The sequence below is a fragment of the Mandrillus leucophaeus genome, unplaced genomic scaffold (genome assembly GCF_000951045.1).
Source record: "Mandrillus leucophaeus isolate KB7577 unplaced genomic scaffold, Mleu.le_1.0 Scaffold459, whole genome shotgun sequence".
Classification (NCBI taxonomy): Eukaryota; Metazoa; Chordata; class Mammalia; order Primates; family Cercopithecidae; genus Mandrillus; species Mandrillus leucophaeus.
In genome coordinates, this window is record NW_012104909.1 from 824,734 (window position 1) to 832,844 (window position 8,111).

The following is an 8,111-nucleotide window of genomic DNA, read 5'->3' on the forward strand; positions in this document are numbered from 1 at the left end:
AACTATGACAGCATAGCATTATCACCTCTCCTACTGTTTCTCTCCTATTTGTTCTGGCTAAAATTATCACCCTGTTATTCTGAAGCAAATCTTACCCTTTCAATATACTTTTCTTGTTTTTACATTCCTCACAGTGCAGGCATTTCCCTGACATGTTCTTTTGTCAAAAATATATTCTCTATACAAAAGAAGAATCAATAGCAACAAATACAGATTTATTTACTCCTTAACATAAGAAAAAAACTGTCCCCAAATGGAATGTCAAGAGATGGTACAAAAGTGTAGTGATCACCAATTACAGTGGGCAATATTATAAAAACTTCCATGGGAACTGTAGCTTATGTTACTTTCTTACTACGATATTCTGTAAATTTCTAATTATGTTATCTATATTAAAAAGTTGTCTTTCAAAAACTCTTTATTATCAAAGAAGAAAAACAACCTAATAAAGTCCTACGATTTGAAGTCAATTTTAAAAATGCTTACTGCTAATGTGGTAAACATAATTTTAACAGACGCCAAATATTTAGAATTCTAAAGTACTTAATCTCTATCATTGTCAGTTACAGAACAAAATATATTAATGTTTCAAGAAGTATAAATTAACTAACATCCTCATAAATTTACCTCCTATTTACATTTTTTGTCACCAAACTTCCTTCATTTATTTTAAACAACATCTGGAAGGCATTCTTCCATAGTGAAGTGACTGCGAAGATGAGAGAGAGAACTGCCTCTAGTTCTACCTGTACTATTTTGGGCAAGGTATGTGACCTCTTTGGGTTTCAAGCATCATGTCTGTGAAATAAGAGTAGAATTTATAATTTGCAGCGTTGGTAGAAAGCTTAATCTAGATTATGTATATAAAGTTGGGCCCTCAAGACATTTGATGAATCTTGACCTAGAATGAAGGTTTGAAAAACGAGGCAGACAGTTTCTCTAACGGGTAGAGAAGACAGCAGAGGATTTGAAAATTTCTTGTAACTAAAGAAAATCAAAGTTTAAGACTGCCAAGTCTGCAAGAACTTAATGGCAAAAATCCCTGAAACAAGAGAGAGACACAGGAAAATAAATAAATATAAAATAATATAATAATAATATAAAATAATAAATATTATTGATTCTTAAGCTGTGCAGGTAAAGGAATTGAAGAAATGAGCAGAAAGTGAATGGAAATTACGGTGAGGCTTTCCATGATGTCATGTTACTGAGGGGTTTAATACGGTCAAAGAAAAAATGGCAGTAATAAACATGCTCTACTGGAGAGTTACTTGCTAAGGTAGGGAGAATGGGGAGAAAAGGGTATAGCGAGCCTCCCAAAAACTAAAACTAGCATCAGTTTGAGAATTTCTTGGATTAAGGTAAATTAACATCCTATGACTAACTAAGAGCATAATGGGTGTTTCTCTTAGGAAAGATAAAAACACTGAAAGAAAATGAAAATATATTACTTTGAAAGGTGCTAAAAAGACTTGGAGAGGACTTTCCAAAATAAATTATGAAAGTCAGATAAAAATAAAATGATATTCTTTAAGTGTTTTCAAAGACTTAAAAGTTAAAAGTTTAAAGACTTAAAGTGTTGCCTTTAGACAAAACTAGAGGTCTATGCTCTCCGGGAATATCTTTCCAATGTTGAATAACTAAAGAAACTGTCACTAAAATTCAACATACAAATAAAAGTCGTTATTTGTAATTATATATGTGCTTAAGATAACTTTGGTCTCCTCTCTCTCTCTCTCTCTCCCCCTATATATATATATATGTGTATGTATACACACACACACACCACACACATACCCACAACACACATAGAGACAGAGAGAGAGAGAGAGAGACATTCTCTCTCTTATAAACACATGATCAGAATTTTATTAAACTGAATTTAGTCTTATCTAAAAGACAATACATCACAGTAAAGTGTGGCATGGCCCCCAAACAACTCAACTGAATTCTATAGATTTTATTGAACATAACTGGCACATTAAAAATAATTACTTTTGGAGCAAGAAACAATGTATTTTCATCTAGGTATGCTATAGATAACATATTCATCACATATCATTTATTCAAGAAACATATTTATGTGTCTTTATTTTTATAGTCAATTAATTTAAATTGCAGGTATAGTAAACATCGGACACTGTGTTCAATTTAGAATATCCGTATTCAACAAGATTCACTTCTTGTCCTGAAGTAGCTTATGGTGCAATGGTAATATAGCTGTGGTATAGTAATAGTGATAACACAAAACAAGGAGGAAACAATAAAAATATTTTTATGGAAGGGAACAGGTACTTCCTAAGCAGGTACTGGTGAGATACAAGGTTAGAGTAAGATGACAAAGGAATGTCAAGTTTTCTATTGTGCTATTCAGCATCTTGTCATGTTATGGCATGACGTGATGTGTTGTGACATGATGTGATGTAAAGTTATGTTAAGAAATAGAGACCAAATACGATGGCAATACTTGAATTTATTGGCCTAAGAAAAAAAAATTTAATTAAAAGGTGACCTAGCTATAATATGATGCAAGGACCGTAAAAGTCCAGAGTGGCTTCAAGGATACAAGAAATAATCCTGTTAATACTTGTGAAAAGTTATACAACAGTAAACCAAAGTAATAACTGAAAATATTTTTTATAGTACATTAGGAGATTCAAGAGACCTTAAAAGAGTGTAATGATCAAAGGTAGAGAAGACTAAAATGAGGCAGAAGACAAGAGTGAAACTGAGGTCTCTGGCTGGCTCAAATTTTATTTACTATTATGGTGTTAACAAGTAGCTGAATCATTTGGGAAGATCTTTTCATTTCTCCTTTCTTTTTTTCTGCCATCACATCTAAGGCATTTTCCACATTTATACATGCACTTTAACTGGATAAAAATTATAATAATTCTTGTGAAAATAGCAATCACAATAAAAACTATAGCCAATAATAATACTAACGTCTATTCATATGTTAAGCACTCCTTGTGTAATATGCACCACACTGTACTTTATGCTTTATGTTATTTAATCTATAAAATGACCTTTTGATTGACAAAGTATTTTTCCTATTTTACAGGAGACAAAACTGAAGTTTTGAGATGTTAAGTCACGTACAAAATGTCTCAAGCTAATTAGTGGCAGGACACAAATTTAAACAAGAAAAAAATCCTACCAAACTCAGTCTTTTAAATATGTATTTATGTCAATTATGTTTCTGGAAAAACACATGGGATTTTCCTGTCTTGGTACTTCTGATCTCTCTACCGTATCTCCTGTCTCCATAATTAGGGTCACATTCCTTGTCACTTTTGCCAAGTCTCCAGACTCTTGTAGGGTGGGTCCTTGAATGCAGCTGCCTGAGCTGAAATCCTGATTCCTTGCACTTACTGAACTTGAAGTGTTACAATCTGACTGACCTTGAGACATTAACTGAACTATTCCTGTGCCTCGTTAGTGCATTTTAACTCTAACTTTGTTGTAAGGGTTAAATAGTTGCAAAGCAAAGGGTCTGGCAAACAAATGCTCAAATAGCCTTTCTTTTAAAATTATTCTCACTTTCATGGACTTTTTAAATAAATTGCTCAAAACTTAACATATCTTTCATTGCACACCATGAAAACAGCTGTGGGGAAAGCTCAACTTTTCCTTCTCATGTCATTATCACTTTTAGGTTATTTCAGAAAGATTAGTTTGCTAATAAAACAGTTGGCTATGTAAATGATGTAACTCAATAGCTTAAATGTATAAAGTAATATTTTATAAACCTGACCAGTCAGTGAATATTTCACAAAAGTTTAATTGAACAGTTTATGGTTCACTGACAAAGCCAGTATAATAGGGAAAGGGATCCATCTGAGTACTTCACATGTATTAACTAATTTCATCCTCAGCATAAGCCTGTGAGGTTTATACTTGTTATGCATTTTATAGGCAAGAGAACCAAGGTACACAGATATAAAGTTACTTGACCAACACCATTCACCTAATAAATAGCAGAGCTGAGATTTTAGTCCAAGCCCTCTGGATTTGCTGTTTATGCTTTTAACCACTGTGCTAACACTATTCTTAGTAACAATGCATATGAAATTTGGAATACATGTACTATCATTTAAAAAAAACTGATATAGCTTAGAGGTTTATGAATCTCGGTTACAGCCCTGAGGTTTAACCTCAGAGAGTATTATTTTAGCCATATATTTACTGGAGAGAGCTGAACCCTACCAATTGTCTTACATGACGCTAGGCACTTTCGCTTAGACAGGAAAAAATGTGTCGCTTAAAATAAGAAGGATCAAATACATAATATTTCAGACTATGAGATTAAAAACAAAATATATGTAGGTAAAAACCTTAGCATCTTGATAAAATAGCCAGGATATTATGATAAACTAGAGAACTCCTGTTTTTAAGTCTCCAATTCAAAGCTTCATCTCTCCCTTCCCCAATAAACTCACTAATATTGGCTCTCATTTCCTGGGAAATGTATCTCCAACAAGAGCAATCCCAGAATGCCTTATTCCAAACCTACTCAAATGAGCACAAAGAAGAAGTTCCAAAGGGTGAAAAATATAAATGATACAATTAAAAACTAAAAAGTGTTAAAATATTTGAATTTTAAAACGGGTTGCACGCAGATTATTTGGGTTACTCAAAATTTCTGTATCTAGCACTACTGCTTTAGATTGGGATCTTACGTTTAACTTTTATTCTTACAATGTTCCAACTATTTGAGAATTAAAGGTGAAATCTGAAAGAATTTCTACTCTGGAATTCTGTTTTTCCTACAATATATTTCTCTAAATTGTTACATCTTCTGAGTTCATTGGTTAACATTTTATTTTGCCTCCATCTCCTGCCTGAGTTTTAGAAAGAATTTTTATTGATATGTGTGCCTCCCAATACTTTTAAATTGGTGTTTTGCTTTGATATGGCAAGTGAGGAATAAGCAAGTAAGGTATAAACAGGAATAGAGTAAATATAAGTTCTTATGAGCATCTGCAAAATTGTTCCTCTTTGTTTTATATAACTAAGGTTATCGCCTAGGTAACTACTAGACAATTAATATGTTTCACTAACAGATTTTAAACATTCCCAAAATGTTCAATTTTTAATAGCATCTAGCCAGAAGATAATTCTCTATCAGAAATCCTAAAGACTATTTGCTTTCAAGCTTCCAATCCCTGTGGTTTCCTAAACTTCTAATGATTTTCAACAGTTCAAGTCTTTTCACTATTTAGTTTCTTATGTTTGCATTGCAAATCACACACACACATGCATAGATATATATAATTAAAAGGAAAGTGACCTTGATGTTTTTGCCTGCTCAACTGCAATTAAAACATCTCACCAGGGGGATTATATAAATTCATTAAATCACTTCTCAAAATTTTTTCTACAAGAGGTCATTAGATGAATACGAATTAAAATCATTTATATTATTTTTCTATTTGAATACATGAAGATAATTTTTTGAAAGAATGTAACAATGATTTGATCTTCATAAAACTAGTAGAATTTTCCATATCTCATACTTATGATCATAAAATTACCTTTTTGAAATTTTACATCATTACTAGCAATATTGTATTCTTAACCTTAGTTTGAAGCAGATGAAAATCTAATTATTTTTCAAACCAATATATTGATAAGAAAGCACTCCAGAGTATTAGTTATTTGGATTTCACAACTAATATTGTATTAACTCCTCTTTCATCATTTATTCTAACTCTCCTCAAAGCATTACAGAAGTAGTAATTATCAATATCTAGAAAATTCTCCATCGGTTATGTAGACCTGCCACAAAAGCTCAGTGTCCAGGAGGGAAAAGTTTCTTGTAAATCTAATATAAATCTATCTTAATGGCCTAATATCTATATTTTTAAAATTTTATTTTGTATTCTAATATAACAATAAACCACTCATATACAACCAAAATTGTTATTATCTATCTGTCACTGGGCAAAAGCAGTGGTCTTTTGAGTAAGCCTACTTATTGCTGGTAGTCTCTGTCCTATGAGTTGTGTCCCTTCAAAGTTTGGAGAAAGAAAACCTGCCATTTTTTAATTAACTATAACTTTTATTACTGATAGGATATTTATCTGTAATGCACCCTGGAAAGAATTATGGAGCATATTGCAGATAATCATATAAAAATCAGATGTATAAGAAAAGTAGACACATTGTTTAACTTTTAGATTTTTTCAGCAGTACATGCTCTTTTGTCTCAAAATTTTTCTCAAGAGCTAGTTTTTCTATTTATTCATTTATTTATTTTAATATTACCTAATCTGATTAAGTGAACTAACATTTAATTTGTAAAAGTCTAATACAAATTAATACAAATGAAAAACATGGATACTAGATACATGTCAATGGGGAAAAAAATGAATGTATAGACATTTCATAGAAATGATACAGTAGCTAAAAATACACCCATACAAATATTGTATAAACATATCCACATATAAGTTTTATATATTGTGAAATTTTATATATATATGAAAATGTTTCTTCACTTAAAGATTATCACAGGAACATTTATACATCTTACAGTAATACTAATTGGTGACAATCTCTCTGGATGAAAATTAGCATAATATTTCAAAAATGTTAAATGCTGAAAACCTTTGATATATTAATGCTACTTATAAGACTTCTGAAAATAAATAATTAGGTAAGTCTAAAAGGGTGGATGCACAATTATCCAACCTGTATTTTTTACAGTTAACAAGTAGAAACAATCTATAAAGCAACCATTAGGGAATTGGAAAAATACAGGGTATATAAATGTTAAAAATGCAGAAGTAAGTCCCAAGCAATTATTCTAAAAATACCAAAAAGTTATAAATCAAAAAGTCAGGTTAAAAATTGTTATTATGTATTTTTATTGTAATGTATTACATCTATTTATAGTGATGAGGAGGGATTATTGATCTTAGTGCCCACTGGACATTATGGCGACATCTGCCACTCAAGGTACAACTATGGTATTTTGTACAGGACTCAGTTTTCTCAGCATTGTTAGGGTCAAGTAATTTCCCCCTGATTGATTAATGAGAGTCTTAGTTTTCATCTGTGCCAGCACCTGTGAGTCTTCAATGCTGTCTCTGTCTCATTACTGACCCAAGCATCCCATGTTGCAGTGTCTGTCTTGGAGCCACATTCTTTTTTACCACAATGACAATTTGAAAGCCCAGTGAGTTATACATTAATTTGCCTCCTTCAGTGGGATTCCTTTCTCATCGTGGAAGAGTGGAGTGAGACTCAGAGACTATATCTGTTCCTCTTTCTGCTTCAATTCATCACTGAGCCATTTTCAATCAAGGAAACTCGAATGGCCCAGGAAGACATTTTGATTTGGTTCCGTAGATATCCATGAACAAAGAGGAAGGGAATCCTCTCTACTTATGGGTTCATTCGTCAGCCGATTTAAGAATTTCTATAGCTTCCTTAAGGTGATTCAGAGTTGGGGAGGCTCCTTGCTCTCCATGCTCTCATTTCTCGCTGTCGACATCTGTGAAAAGGCTTATCTCATTAACTTAGTTTGGAATTGCCAGTGTCAGCATCTTAGATCTCAATAACCATGACTTGCACCAAATTTTGAAGTTTAGATTTTCAGTCTTCGTATGTGATAGAGAACAGTTTTCACTCCCAGCAGTCAAACCTGGACGATAAGTTTATTGTTCTGTTTTACATCTGTTCTGCTTTCCCTGAGTGATGAAATTTATAGATAGTATTCATCTTAATCTGGAAGGTGCCTTTCCAAACACGTCACAAATAACAAATGTAAATCAAACACAGAGTTTTGGAGAATATTCAAAAGATTATTATATGCATTATTTTGGTTAAGATTTATATATACCTTTTTTCATTTTGATCACACAATCTCTATATAATTAATTGAAATAAATGTAAAACAGTAAGGTATTATGTAACTTTATTTGTATTTCAATTTTTTTCTAATAACCTCTGAGTATATTGTGGCCATCAGAAAGATTAATTCACATTTCTGTCTCCAAGCTGTTTGTAGTTCATAGGAAGGAGGTGCTTAATGTATGGTTGTTGAATAACCTAGCATAATTGAAATCTAGTAAATAGCACAACATTCAAAGTATTATTTAAGA